The following is a 15,965-nucleotide window of genomic DNA, read 5'->3' as shown; positions in this document are numbered from 1 at the left end:
TTCTTATTTTTATTTTGTTCGAATTCTTGCTTTGTTCAGATTTTTTTTAGTGCATGACACGCACTAGACAAGAAGGACTAGCAAGATTCGATCCTGAAATTGAGAGGACCCTTCGCTTATTGCAAAGGGCCAACAGAGGTAAAGCAAGAGAGGAGGTTGATATTGGCGAACCAACAAAAGAAATTGGGGAGGAAATGGCAGAAGCAAATCGCACCCTCCTGGACTATGCTTGTCCAACCATTGATGGGGCAACTTCCAGCATTTGCAAGCCCACAATTCAGGCCAACAATTTTGAAATCAAGCTTGCAATAATTCAAATGATTCAGACAAGTATTCGGTTTAGTGGGTTACCAAGTGATGACCCTAATGCACACATTGTTAACTTCTAAGAAATATGTGATACATTTAAACATAATGGAGTTAGTGGTGATGCTATTAGGCTTAGATTATTTTAATTTTCATTGCGTGATAGAGCTAAAGATTGGCTTAACTCACTCTCTGTAGGAAGTATCACCACTTGGAATGATCAAACCCAAAAATTTTTGGCTAAATACTTCCCACCCTCTAAAACAGCAAAGCTAATTAATGATATTACTACTTTTGCTCAATTTGAGAGGGAATCCTTGTATGAAGCATGGGAACGATTCAAGGAGATGTTTAGGAAGTGTCCTCACCATGGGATACCAAATTGGCATCAAATTCAGACTTTTTATAATGGTATTACCCCCTCTAGTCGATCTATTATTGATGTAGCTGCAGGTGGCACAATCATGAGAAAAACACTGGAGGAAGCTTATGACTAGACCTGTTCATGGGCCGGGTGGCCTGACGGGCCAGCCTGACCCCGGACGGGCTTAAACAGGCTTTTTGGCCCGCGGGCTTAACCTCGGGCCAAAAAGCCCAACACGCATAAAATTCGAGTTGGGCTCGGGTTTTGCCAAAATAGCCCGGCTCGAGCCCGGCCTGGCCCAACCTATAGTTAAACCTAAGTAAACCCAGCCTGACCTATAGTTAAACCTAAGTAAAAACCCTATGTGATGTCCATTTGAATAAATTTTTTGATTTGAGAAGGTTGTTAATTCACTTGTAGGCCCATTGTTCATTTAAATAAGGGAAAAAACATCTGAATTAAAATAGATAATGTCTATTTGAATAGGGAAAATTTCAAATTTCTTTTATTAGGTCGGGCTTCGGGCTCGGGCTCGGGCTTTGGGCTTTTTATCAGGGTCGGGCTCGGGCCCAAGTTGTAGGCCTGTTGGTCAGGCCGGGCTCGGGCTCGGGCCTAACATTTTTTTGTTAATAGAGAGTCAAAGCCCGGCCCAAGCCCAGCCCGACCCAGCCCATGAACAGGTCTACTTATGACCTAGTAGAGGAGATGGTGTCGAGCAGCTACCAGTGGAGCAATGACTGAACCGATCAAAGGGGAGTACACCACATCGAGTCCCTAGCAGCCCTATCTGTGCAACTTGCTAATTTGAATAAGAAACTTGATAATTTCAATATTGCAGCCATTAATGCATCATCTAGCATTCCATGCGATTTATGTGGTCAAATAGGACATACTAATTCTGATTGTCCATTAGGTAGTCCTTTTACTTCTCATGAGAATGCTAATTTTATCTCTCATGCTGGCAGGCCGAATTTCAATCCCTACTCAAATACATACAACCCAGGGTGGAGGAATCATCCAAACTTTTCATGGAGCAACAATCAACAAAAGGCACCCATGGGATTCCAACAACAGCCGCCTCCACAAGAAAAAAGAAGTAATTTGGAAGAAATGATCTCTAAGTTCATTAATGCTACTGAAGCAAGGCTCCAAGAGCATGATAAGAGGTTCTTAAGTCAAGAAGCATCAATCAAGAACTTAGAAGTCCAAATGGAGCAGATCGTGAATCTGTTGTCGGAAAGAAAAGAGGGACAACTACCCAGTAACATGGAGAAGAATCCCAGAGAGCAGGTAAACGCCATAGCCTTAAGAAGTGGGAAGATAGTCGGCGAAGCCCAAGAAGACGACAAGGAAGCTGATGTGGCCGATCTGCAAAAGAAGAATGAGGGAAGCACCCCTAAACTGAATTTACATGAAATTAAACTTCCTATCCCCTACCCAAGAAGAGTCTTGAAGGCCAAATTATATAAGCAATTTGAAAAATTTTTGGAAGTGTTCAAAAAGATCCATATTAATCTTCCTCTTCTCAATGTATTGTCACAGATGCCGAAGTATCCCAAATTCCTAAAGGAGGTGATGTCCAACAAAAGGAAGTGGGAGGATTGTGAGATGGTAAAGCTCAACGAAGAATGTTCGGCCATTCTTCAAAATAAACTGCCTCCAAAACTAAAGGATCCAAGGAGTTTTTCCATACCTTGCACCATAGGCAATGCTGAATTTGAGAAAGCTTTATGTGACCTTGGCGCTAGTATAAATTTAATGCCCTACTCTATTTTTAAAAGACTTGGATTGCATGAACTAACACCTACCACCATTACCCTACAATTGGCTAATCGAAACATTAAATACCTTAGGGAAATAGTAGAAGATGTCTTAGTTAAAGTAGGGAATTTCATCATCCCTGCTGATTTCATTGTGTTGGATTTGGAGGAGGATAGATCGATGCCATTAATTATAGGGAAACCCTTTCTTGCTACTGGTAATGCCTTAATTGATGTACAAAAGGGTCAACTTACTCTTAGGATCAATGGTGAAGAAGTGATATTTAACGTTTTCCAAACCCTGAAGTATCCCAACATGAGATATATGCAATCGACTCTATTGATGTGGTGGTAGCAGAAATTAATAAATCAAAGTTAGATGACCCATTTGAAAGCTATATTATTAATTCTTGTTGATGTGTGCACAATTTACATATAAATTCTGGTGTTTATGCATGGTTTTGATGCTGATTTGTGTGAATTCTTACCCCAATTTAGCTTGATTTTAGGAAATGGTCAAAGGGGACAAGTCTAGGGAAAAAGAGCATAAAATCATGCTAAAGGAGGCCAAATAGAAGGTGATACAGCCCAGCTGGGAGCAAGGCCCAGCCGAGAGTTCAAAGGAGGGCCATTTGGCCCATGCAACCCATGCTGCACTCTTTGGGAAAGCCCAAAGAGAGAGCACAACCGAAGCTCTCCAATGGAGCCTATTCGGCCCAGCAATGAGGAGGCCCATTTGCAGATCAAGAGCAGCTCAAGAGCAGCCCAAGGAGCCTAAAGGCGGGAAACTTTCTAGAAGAGAGAAAGGAGGCGTTAAGTGAAAAACAAGGCTAATTGGGTAATTCTGGACAATTTCGGCACCGAATAGTAATTTGGGCATAACTCTCTAATCCTGACTCCAATTGAGATGATTCAAGATGAGTTGGAAAGATAAAGAAAAGTTCAAGAACTTTAATGTTTTGTATTTTGATAGAACGGACTGAATCAGGATCAAAATTGAGCCCGAATTATCTGGAACCGCACTGTAGAACTTTCTAGATGAGAGAACTTTCTAGAGAAGAGAACTTTCTAGATGAGAGGACTTTCTAGATGAGGAAAGGGGCTGAGGAGAAGAGAGCCAAGGGAAAAGGGGTCCAACACCTGATTTCAAACTCTCCTTGAGTTCTTGTTCTAAGAGAGAAGAAGAGAGAGATAGGCGCAAGAGAGGAGGAACAAGCAACTTCAAGAGAAGATGAAGCTGAATTCGAAGGGGGAGAAAGCAATTGGAGATCAAGGTTTCATCCTCACTTGATTTCTACACAAATTGGTAGTCGAATTCAGCTAAGATTTATGTAATTTCTCCATCAAATTTTCCTTTCTTACTGTAATCAAAGCATGTATTATGTAAATTCAATTCTGTAATTTGTTTTCTAAGTTCATTCGAGTAAAGTAGATTCAATCTTGAAGTTTCTTGTTTGGAATATCAATTGTGGATTGTTGGCCGAACTGCTATTTTGAAATCTCACATCTGAAATTTCAGATCATGAATTTACAAGGTCTGAATTGCTATTTTCCAATCTTAGATTTATAAATTCAGATCATGAAATAGTGAGATCCGAATTGCTATTCTATAAAATCAGATCTATGATTTTAGATCATGAACTTGTAATACCTGAATTACTTGAGAAAGAATTCAGGTAGCTTTAATTCAGTCTGGCCGATTTGTTCCTCTTTCTTGGAATTCCTAGAGTGCTTGAGAAAGACTCTAAGATTTCAGATCTGCTAATCAAGAGCCGAATTGAGTGCAAGGTTAGAGATAACTTGCACAATTCGGTTGGTGTTCATTCAGCTGAGTTGATGATCATCCAGCTGAAATGAAGCCCTAGAATTGCTAGATTTGAATGCATGCATGGTGATTAGATCCTTGATAGAGATATAAGGACCATCATTCATGCATAGATTGAACATGCGCTCGAGAGAGGCTGTTCATTGCTTTGGGATTTCACCAAATCAAGGTTGAATCCTATTCTACTAGAATTTCCTAGAAAACTAGTTGCTGAATTTATTTTTCTATGCATCTTTAGCTTGTCTCCTCACTTGCATACAAGGTGTTTGGTCCAATGTGTTAGAAATAGCTTTGTAGTTAGAATTTTAGATTTTCATTAGTTTCACATTTCGGCTGATCAGATAACAGTAGACTGATTTATTACTAGTAGTTGCTACATAAGTCCTCGTGGGAATTATACTCTACTCACTACTCTATTACTTGAGCGGTTAGTGCACTTGCTAGTGTCACAATGAGCCACATGTCAAGTTTTTGGCGCCGTTGTCAGGGACTTGTTGTATCAATATTAGGAACTATTAGCCATTGTTAATCTGATTTTCAATTCTATGCATTATAGTTCATATTAGTGTGCATGAAACTCCATTGCTGATCTAGTTAGTTCTCTTTCCCATTGATGATCTACTTCATCTTCGATTGTTGATTTAGTCTTAGTAGTAGAGCTGCATTCTAGTTTGCATATTTCATAAAAATAGTGTGGATCAGATCTGTATACATTAACTGTCATGGCTAAAAAAAAAAAAAAAATCAGATCTGAGCATACTGAAAAAAAAATGATTTCTGATCTTCATTGATGATTGCTGTTTTAGTCTCAGTAGTATAGTCTTGCATATTTCATAAAATAATGTTCTAGTTTCAGTAGTGGAGTTGTGTTTTCTTTTCTTCTATATACTTCATAAAAATTGTGTGGTTCAGATCTGCATACATTCACTGTCATTGCTGAAATCAGAATGCAGACTTGAGCACACAAGAAAAAATTTAAGTCTGCTTTTCTAGTTTCAGTAGTGTAGCTGCATTCTAGTCTTGCATATTTGATAAAAAGGGTGTGGTTCAGACCTGTATACATTACTTTTCATTGTTGAAATCATAATTCAGATTTGAACACACAAAAAAAAAAGAAAAACATACATAGCTGTTCTAATTCAGTAGTGTAGCTGGTAGATGTACTTCTTCAGATCTGCACACACTCAATTATTGATTTAGGTAATCTTTTCTTTTAGTTCTGCATTGGTTAATCTGAATTCTCTTTCCGTTGTAGTTGGATTCAGATCTGTATTTTCTGATATCTGTAGTATGATTCAGATCTGAATTTTCCTATTACTGCTTTGCCTAGTTTAGATCTAGTTAGTTTCAGTAGTTTCAGACTTTTCTTCTTTTCCCTTGCTGAATGCATCTAGGATAGCTTTCTGTAGAATATAGCTTATTAATTCTATAGGTTACTTGGATGAGTTGACAGATTTCAGATCTGATTGTCTATTGTTATAGCTTTCATTTCTGATTTAATAGATCTGATATAATTCTGATTTAAAGTAGGTTTCAGATCTGTGTTTTCTGATTTCTGTGGTGTAGTTCAGATTTGTATCTTCCTATGACTGATTTGCTTGGTTCTTTGCAGCTGTTTTAGTTCAGATCTGCATATATTAACTATCACTATGGAAATAAAAAAAAAATAAGATCTGAGCTCACTGAAAAAAAAAAAATTTCTTTTGATCTTCATTGCTGATTTCTTTAACTGTTAGCTGATTTCAGTTCTGTACAAATCTGCATATAGTATTCTTCATTACTGATATTAGTACTCTATTTTTTTTCTATTGCTGATTTGTTTAGTTTTGATTACTGTTTTAGTGCTGCTAGTTTAGATGATTTTTGGGTCTATATAGCTCATAAAAACACGGGAGTTCAGATCTGTACACAGTAGATTTCAGTGCTGAAATCAAAAATCAGATTTGAGCACACCGGAAAAAAAAGAAAAGAAAATATAGCAGTTCTAGTTTCAGTAGTTAACTGATTTGAGTTCTGTATATTGACTTTAGTGTAGTAGTTCAGACCTGTATACATTGTTTTATGCCTTTCTGACTTCAGGCCTGAGTTGATAGATTGCTGATTTGATAGAACTTTATAGGCTGCTTTTCTTTTTAGACTTTGGTTGCTGTTTTGGCCTTGGTAGTATAGCTGATTTGTAGTTCAGTGTACTTTATAAAATTCTTATAGTTCAGATCGGTGTAAATTACTCTTCATTGCTGAAATCAGAAATCTTAGGCTGCTATTCTTGTTTCAATCTTGTATATCAGTTTGGTAGTGTGCAGTCTTCTTGATTTCAGTCTTGTATATCAGATTTCAGATCTGTCTATATTAGTTTTCAGCTGGTTGATTGTTCTTTTTCTTGAAGTTTTTCTTGTTAGGTAGCATTCAGCTTTCTTTGCTTTGTAGATTTCTACTCTCTTAGTGTTTAACGGTTCCTCTTTCTTAGGATTGCTGCTTGTTTGATAGCTTACATTCCTTGATTAGTGTACAATAGTTTCTTTACTATTTTGATAGAGGAGATGGAAACAACCAACCATCAATGGCATTCCGAAAGAGCAAAAGTTAGAAGGCAGCAAGGTCTTCACAATGTGGACACATATACAGCTTTATCGGCACAAATAGGTGCAATCAGCAGGAAAATAGATGAAATGCAGATGGAAGCCATGCATGTGCAGTCCATGACTTGTGATTGGTGTGGGGGAGGCCACATCAGCACTACATGCCAAGTTGGAAATCAGTTTATGCAGCCTCCAGAACAGGTAAACTTTGTTGGCCACTTTCCAAGGTAGCAATACAGTCAATACTCTTGTGCCTTCAACCCCGGATGGGGAGGATACCCGAATCAGTCATGGCCAAATCAGCATGTGCCGAAGCCCTTCCCCCAAAACTTTCATCAGCCAGAACAGAAATCTAACCTAGAGAAGCTGATGACCAAGTTCATAGCTAGTGCTGAAACCAGATTTCAGAATAACGAAACAGCAATAAAGAACTTGGAGAAGCAAGTCAGGCAGTTGGCACAACTGATTTCAGCAAGCATACCGGGCACTCTACCAGGGAGTCCTGAAGTGAAGGAGAAGGCAAGGGCTGAAAACAAGGTTAGCAGGTTGGCCAACAACCTTGAGCTTTGCATACAAGAGGGAGGAGTTGCAAGGGAAGAGAATGAAAAGATGCAAGGCATGGCAGCATACCTGAATGCCAATCCACATTTTCAAGGGAAAGAGTGTCTCAAGTTGGATGGCTTGGATACCTCGCCAATACCCATAAGCAAGCCTTCAACCCAAGAGCCACCCTCCCTTGAGCTGAAGCAACCCCCTCCACTTCTAGAGTATGCTTTCTTAGAGGCTCCATCAACACTACCAGTAATCATATCAGCAGATTTGAGCCCTTTGCAAAGAGAAAAGCTATTGAGGGTGTCTCGGGAACACATGACAGCTTTAGCTCAAAAGGTGTCATTGATGATGAGGTTGGTGGATGTTTTTAGGCCAGCAGTCAGCACCTCACTAGAAGGTCGAGCTTTAGACCAAAAACAAGCGCTTGTTGGGAGGCAACCCAATTCAGATTTTTAGTCATAAACTCTCTTGTTTTTGTTTCTGCTTTTCTTATTCATATCAGTTGAGTTTAGTTAGTATTTATCTAGGATGTTAATTAAATAAGTTGCTGATATCTCTCTGTAGTTTTATGTGATTCTTAGCAGCTAGAGGATTCCCATCACAAGAGCTATTGCAGTATTCAGAAGAAACTTCAAGGAAGTCCTCTAACCCCTCTCATTGATTGAGAATGCTCTTCATGCAATTACCTTCATTGCTGGATTTTTTTTTTGTTACTCTCTAACACTAGGAACATTGAGGACAATGTTCATCTTAAGTGTGGGGGAGTGAGGCTGTAGCCATGCACCTCAATCATCCCAACACACACATGCTTGCAATGACATAACCAAATAAACTAGAAAGCCCCTTAAGATCATTGTTGTTTATTAGGTGAATTCAAAGAGGGAATACAAAGAGAGGAGGGAGACCACTGTATGTGTTTTCATTTATTCTTGTGAATGATCCAACTTAGCACAATGCATGAGGTTAAGGGAGCTGAATATGACTTTCAGCATGACCGACCCTAGCTACCCTCATGTGTAGAATGCACTTAATTGTTGATCATTCGAGCTAGTTCACATCTGAACTGTTAATGCATGAGGTTCAATAACTAAAAAATAAAGAGAAAAAAAAAACAAAAAAAAAGTGTGAGATGGAGCATAAAATGCAATCACACCAAAAGAAGAAAGAAGAAAATACCCCATGTAAGATGGAGCATAAAATGCACTCACACCGAAAGAAAAAAGAGAAAATGCCTCGTGTGAGATGGAGCATAAAATGCACTCACACCAAAAATGTGGTTGAACACTCAGATAGATGCAGTGACAGATTTGAAACCAAGCTCATAGTAATGGTTAATTTTAGAGGTCAAGGTGCTGATTTGCATGATGAATGGAAGTGAATGTTGGAGCATGAAGAACCTCATATTCTACCTTTCCTTAGATCTTATGTATGTGATAAGAATGGTAGTTCATAGGAATGGAGCAGAGTACTTACACAAGTTTCCCGACCACTCAATGCATCCTCCTCCTAAAAATTCATCCGGTAAATGGTGAGAATAAGGGGTTATGATCAGTTTATGGGTTATGTCTTTGCTTGAGGACAAGCAAAAGCTTAAGTGTGGGTGTGTTTGATGTGTGCACAATTTACATATAAATTCTAGTGTTTATGCATGGTTTTGATGCTGATTTGTGTGAATTCTTACCCCAATTTAGCTTGATTTCAGGAAATTGTCAAAGGGGACAACTCTAGGGAAAAAGAGCATAAAATCATGCTAAAGGAGGCCAAATAGAAGGTGATACAGCTCAGCTGGGAGTAAGGCCCAGCCGAGAGTTCAAAGGAGGGCCATTTGGCCCATGCAGCCCATGTTGCACTCTTTGGGAAAGCCCAAAGAGAGAGCACAACCGAAGCTCTCCAATGGAGCCTATTCGGCCTAGCAATGAAGAGGCCCATTTGCAGATCAAGAGTTGCCCAAGGAGCCTAAAGGCGGGAAACTTTCTAGAAGAGAGAAAGGAGGCGTTAAGTGAAAAACAAGGCTAATTGGGTAATTCTGGACAATTTTGGCACCGAATAGTAATTTGGGCATAACTCTCTCATCCGGACTCGAATGGGCTGTGGATTGGAGCATGTGAGCAAATCTGTTAATAATTCTTATATACTTGTGGCTATGGATTATGCAAGTAAATGGGTGGAAGCATGTGCATACCCTACTAATGATACTCAAGTTGTCATTAAATTTTTGAAGAAATTCATATTCACTCGTTTTGGAACACCTCAAGTCATCATAAGCGATGGGGGGAAGCACTTCTGCAATAAACAATTTGAACAATTGTTAAACAAATATGGTGTTACACACTGAATTGCAACTCCTTACCACCATCAGACCAGCGGCCAAGTAGAAGTCTCTAATAGGGAACTAAAGCAGATTTCAGAAAAGACAGTCACCACATCCAAGAGAGATTGGTCCTTAAAATTAGATGATGCACTTTGGGCTTACCATACTGCATTTAAAACCCCAATTGGTATGTCTCCTTACCAATTAGTTTTCGGAAAAGCATGCCATCTACCTGTTGAGTTGGAACATAAAGCTTATAGGGCTACCAAATTTTTGAATTTTGATCTAAGCAATGCAGGTGATGCAAGGAAACTTCAGCTCATCGAGTTAGAAGAATGGAGAAAACAAGCTTATGAGAATGCTCGCACTTACAAAGAAAGAACCAAAGCTTGGAATGACTCTCGTATTGTAGGGAAGGAATTCAAGGAAGGAGACAAGGTTTTGCTCTTTAATTCTCGCCTCAAGCTATTTCCTGGGAAGTTGAAAACCAAGTGGAGCGGACCCTTTGAAGTGGCTAGGGTATTCCCTCATGGAGCAATTGAACTGCATAATGATGATGGGAGTACATTCAAGGTAAATGGACAGCGGTTGAAGCATTATATTGAAGGAGAGCAACCCATCCACCATGGGTCTATTCTCTCCTTGAAACCGCCATGAGAGAAAGGTGAAAGTCAAGCTCATGACTTAAAAAGAGTGCTTGTGGGAGGCAACCCATTAAGTTTAGTTGTTTGTTTTGTTCAGTTTTTTTCTCTCTTATGAGTGTGTTTTTTTTTTTTTCATATCTCACATCTGCAGGATCTCAACGAGGCATTCAGGGAAGTCCTCTTAAATCTTTCTCTCCTTGTTCTTGTTATGCATATTCCATACATTGAGGACAATGTATATCTTAAGTGTGGGGGAGGATTAAGGGGTTGATAAATTTTTTCGGACTCTAGCATGCTTCGATTATCACTCTCTAACCTTTCCTTTTGAAATTTCTGCTCCCTAGAGACTTGTTTTTGAATGATTGCAAACCACCATGAATCATGTGCTTAGGTGAGATAGACAAGAAATGATGCAAGCAAATCTAGCTGAAATTTTTGGCTATGGTAGGTACCTCAGTAGTTGGAATGATCAACGAGCAAGATGCAATACAAATTTGACCCCTATGAGCATTTGGTTTATGACCGCCAAACATGGTTTGATTATTCTAGAACTTGCTTTAGTAGACATGTTGAGACCACGGTAGTGAGTTCAAGGATTGGTATGAAAATGGTGATGCCCTTTTTCAAAAAACAAAAAAAAGAGAGAAAGGGAAGAGGAGAAGAAATAAAGTGTAGTGTGAGATGGAGCATAAAATGCACTCACACTAAAAGCATAAGAAAAGTGTGAGATGGAGCATAAAATAAACTCACACTAAAAGCATAAGAAAAGGGTGAAATGGAGCATAAAATGCACTCATCCCTAGATCCCAAACCCCTTGTCACCTTTTGATGCAATGAACTCATGCTAGTGGTGGAGATGTGATACATAAGCAAGCCTATAGTAATAACATTCCTTGTTTTGACCTATCTGAAAAAATATATATATTTTATTATGAGGGAATACTTTGAATCTTGCTGCATTTTGCTTATGAAAACGATGAGTGCTTACTTTAGTCCTAAAATTATTCATGCGACGAAATGCCTGCTCCCCTTGATTGTTGATTTCACTAGGGAACATGAGGATTGGCGGTTTAAGATAATTCTTTGACAAGTTAAAGAGGAGCAAGAAGTGAACGAATGGAAGGATCATTAAATAATGGATCAAGGCATGTAAGAGGGAGAATATCCTGTGAAGAATGACCTCCAAAAAATTTTAGTAGTTAGTCAGCTTGTCATGTTTTAGTTTTGCTTCAATTTTGTCTTGCCCGAGGACGGGCAAGAGTTTAAGTGTGGGGGGATTTGATGAGAATAAAATCTATCATAAAATCTTTGAGGGAGTGGTGACTCTAGGGGGGGGGGGGGGTTCCCCCTAGGGGCGCCATTGTGTTACAGTCAGACACAGGCTTAGCCTTGCCTACGCTTGGCAGGCTTATGTTAAGGAACATCACCGTCATTTTCGCCTGTAAGATTTTTGGGAGAATTGATGTTATCTTCAGGCAGACCACCAAAAGCTTAACGTACTCTTTGAGGAGGGGTGGTCGACCTCCTTGGGTGCTTGACCTTGGCACTCCTAGACCATCATCCCTTGCGGGGCGGCCCTGGTTAATGGCTAGCATGGCTACTAGGGTTCCTCATGGGCGCACACATGCTTATGGGGACAGTGCATGGACCGGCACTGCGTTGCCGAGACTCAAGGGAGGCTTGGCATGCAGGCCTGGCTCAAGCATGACCCTTCACCTCGCCAGCCCCTTGCCCAAGCTGATTGAGCTATCCCATTGCCCCTAGCACACGTGTGTGTTTCGACCCAGCGGTTGCCTCTTAACATGGCACACAGGTGCCCATCATCATCGGCATATAGGAGACCCCTCACATCGGTGCCAAGTCACGTCATCGACGCACAGTCGCCTTGCATTATGGTCATCCCCCTTTAGCACGTAAGTGGTGCCTCCCATGGACCGGTCTGAGCCAGCCGAGTGCCCCGGCCATGCGACTGGAGGTCATGATCCAATGCTACTGACCTTGGTGGAGCCATTTCATCGGGCAACTCCTAGCCTTGCAGCACATAAAGGCTTGTCCTAGCCTACCTTGGCCTGGACGCCGCACGGGTTTCTTCCGCTGTAGAACTACCCCCGTGACAGTTGGTATCAGAGCAAGCTAGCCAATTGCAGCCACAGTTGGTGTCAAGTGGATTATCCCAGAGCGAGTTGAAGCGGTCATCTCGACAAGCAGCACAATGTGGGGTGCGGTCCCTAGGCACTTCCACCCAGGATCTAGCAGATTTTCGATCAGGCCTGGCAAGAGGTCATTCATTGTTCATGTCCCCATTCCAATGACCCTAAAACAGCTTCCCTTGTGGGAGCAGATGCATTGGTTGCTGTGCTCATGCAGGGGCAGATGCGTGAGCCTCTTTTGGAAGGCATATTGTGGCAATTTAAGTGGGGGAGTGGCATGCTTCCTCACGGACATCAGTTGCTGTTCATTCTAGTGAGTTGTGGGCGGTGCACCTACATCTTGGTTTCATGACGGATGAGCCATTGTTTCGTAGCTTTGTTTGAGGCACTACTAAGGCGGGGACAATAGTCCAAAATTGGTCAGTGTCAAAGGTTGGTCAAGGAATATCACTGAAGTGGCAGTTTTGCACCAGATTGGTTCCTCGGTTGAAGCCACAATATATTGAAATGATAGGAATGTGGGTACACTAGCCATTGGAGCATGGCGGCCCTACACCGGCAATGTATCAGGTGGACATGCTCAGTTTAAACTGGTGGATCACTTGCAGCAACGAAAGCGCATCACAAGGCGAGTGCATGTTCGTTAACATCATGGGTAAAAGTTGCCACCACTTGCACACATTGCGGTCAGGTCTCCTTGAGGCAGCAGAACATTAGGGCCCCCTCAGAGCGAAGAGGTAGCTCGATTCGGCGAGGCAAAGTGTAGTTTTGAGGGCCAAGAGAGCATAAGCCATGGCTAGATTTGAGTAACCCAAACCGGTGAGGTGAAGTCTGCAGGCCAGCATGGTGAAAGGGTACCCAGGACACATCGCCAACATGAGGAGTAGACCTATTAGTGTGTTCGGTAGCACCACCGAAAAGCTACCAAGAAGATGGTCAAGCCTTGAGGTAAAGATGATACATGGGGCAGACCTCTGCGAAGCACCACAAACAATTTCTTTGAGGGCCCTTCTTTCATACAGTTCAACGACATATCCATTGTGCAGTTTGAGTAACCTCAACACAAGGGGGTGAAGTCCAGGAAGGCTGGCTTGGTGAAATGGTTCCGTCCCCATAAATGGACACCAACATAGGCAAGACCCGGGCTAGCCAGACGAGCCCTGGAACTAGGAAGGAAGTGGATGGCGCGGGATACAAACGCCCATTCACGAGAAGACCATTGTCGAGGATGACAATGGATTGAGTGGGGGAGCTTGTTACGGTCTGACACAGGCTTAGCCTTGCCTACGCTTGGCAGGGTTACTTTAAGGGACATGACCATCATTTTCACCTGTAAGATTTTTGGAAGAATTGATGTTATCTTCAGGCAGACCACCAAAAGCTTAACGTACTCTTTGAGGAGGGGTGGTCGACCTCCTTGGGTGCTTGACCTTGGCACTCCTAGACCATCATCCCTTGCGGGGCGGCCCTGGTTAATGGCTAGCATGGCTACCAGGGTTCCTCATGGGTGCACACATGCTCATGGGGACAGTGCATGGACCGGCGCTGCGCTCGGAGACTCAAGCATGACCCTTCACCTCGCCAGCCCCTTTCCCAAGCTGATTGAGCTATCCCGTTGCCCCTAGTGCACGGGTGTGTTTCGGCTCAGCGGTTGCCTATCATCATGGCACACAGGTGCCCATCATCATCGGCATATAGGAGACCCCTCACATTGGTTCCAAGTCACCTCATCAACGCACAGTCGCCTTGCATTATGGTCGTCTCCCTTTAGCACGTAAGCGGCGCCTCCCATGGACCGGTATGAGCCAGTCGAGTGCCCCGGCCTTGCGACTGGAGGTCATGATCCAATGCTACTGACCTTGGTGGAGCCATCTCATCGGGCAACTCCTAGCCTTGCAACACATAAAGGCTTGTCCAAGCCTACCTTGGCCTGGATGCCGCACGGGTTTCTTCCATTGTAGAACTACCCTATGACAATTGGGTGAGCATTGGCAGTCATGGGGCTTCCACCCTAGCACCCATGATGCATGGGCAGCGCAGTTGCATGCACTAGCGTTCGAAACTCCAAATGTATATGTTATAAGGCGAAAAAGTGCCATGTTGTCACAAGTGACTCCTTCACCGTGCCATCAAGCACCTATTGTCGTGCCATCATAGTGCCTACAACGTGCCTTCTTGGTGTCATCATGTGTGTTGAGGGTGGGCTATGTATGTATCTTGTAAGGGGGACCACCAATGGTGTTATTGTAATTACTTATTATGATTTTCCACTCTTTTGATGTTTTCTTATGTCACTCCCCCGAAAGCTTAATGTACTCTTTGAGGGGAGGTAGGTAGTCGAGTGAGCTCATAAGCGTGTAAGGGTTAAGCATGAGATCCCCTCGACACTGTACTGTGTGCTTGTGCTTACCATTGATTAAAGCAATACAAGTTGCCTTTTGTCTAATTTGTGTGTCTTCTTGTTGCCTTTTGTGTGTTGTTGCTTGCATTTGTAGGCTTTCTCGACCCCATCGAGCGCCGCACGGGGCCTCGTCGATTAGCCCCGTGACAGTTGGTATCCGAGCAGGTTGCTCCTCAACGATCGTGAGCCTTGCATAGCAACACTAGTGGTGGCGCAATGAAGCACAACAAGGAACTCACCGACGAGATTAGGCATGGCCTTGCCCATGCTAGAGAGACCGATGAGGCTCTAGGCGATGAAGCCGTTGCAGAGAAGGCCCCGAGGGGTCACACTTCCAAGACAAGCAAGTGTGACAAGTTAGTTGACACGCTTGCTGCCTTCGACACATGCATCCTTCGCTGTGAAGTGATTGTTGGGGAGATGCGTGACCGAGTAGAAGAAATCCACCTGAATGTGGAAACAATTGAGAGCTCCATGGTGGAGCTACAAGCCCGTTTAAATGGAATTATGAACGAGGTCCAAGACGTCTTGAATAGAACCCTCAAGGAAGTCCTTGGAACAACATCCCGACAAGAAGGGAGCTCATCTCGATCTGACATCCAAGACCAGGTTGATGAGATGAGAGCTGAATAGATGGCCATGAAAGTAACCATGGCCTCTCCTTATGACCTCCAGACACAATTGGATGAACTAAGAGGAGACATGACGCTCCTCAAGAGATTAGTGGCCAGCACTCCAAGCCCCTCCCCAACACTAGCCCCTACTCGTGTGAAGATTCAGGAGCCCACACCTTATGCCGGCTCCCGAGATGCTAGAGAACTTGACAACTTCTTGTGGCAAATGAAACAATATTTCCTTGCTGTTGGCATTGATGATGACCTAGCTCAGATTCGTATAGTAATCATGTATTTGACTGACATTGCTATGCTATGGTGGCGTAGGCGATGCCAAGACATTGAACGGGGTACGTGTACCATTAAGACCTGGGCTGATTTCAAGCGAGAACTAAAGCAGAAATTCTACCTAGAGAATGTGGAGTACCTGGCACAGAAGAAGTTGAAAGCACTCAAGCA

At 42.3% G+C, this 15,965-nt stretch overlaps 1 non-coding gene across 1 annotated transcript; it reads right to left on the bottom strand.

Annotated features, from left to right (window-relative positions):
- Positions 1 to 575: 575 nt before the first annotated feature.
- Positions 576 to 682, bottom strand: LOC148790244 (small nucleolar RNA R71). Its single transcript, XR_016079072.1, has one exon. It is a non-coding gene; the product is annotated as a small nucleolar RNA R71 (small nucleolar RNA).
- Between the last annotated feature and the right edge of the window lie 15,283 nt (positions 683 to 15,965).

This window comes from Nelumbo nucifera, chromosome 7 (genome assembly GCF_055504915.1).
Source record: "Nelumbo nucifera cultivar China Antique chromosome 7, China Antique-T2T, whole genome shotgun sequence".
Classification (NCBI taxonomy): Eukaryota; Viridiplantae; Streptophyta; class Magnoliopsida; order Proteales; family Nelumbonaceae; genus Nelumbo; species Nelumbo nucifera.
Note: the sequence above shows the minus strand (reverse complement) of the source record. Positions and strands in the feature narration are given on the sequence as shown.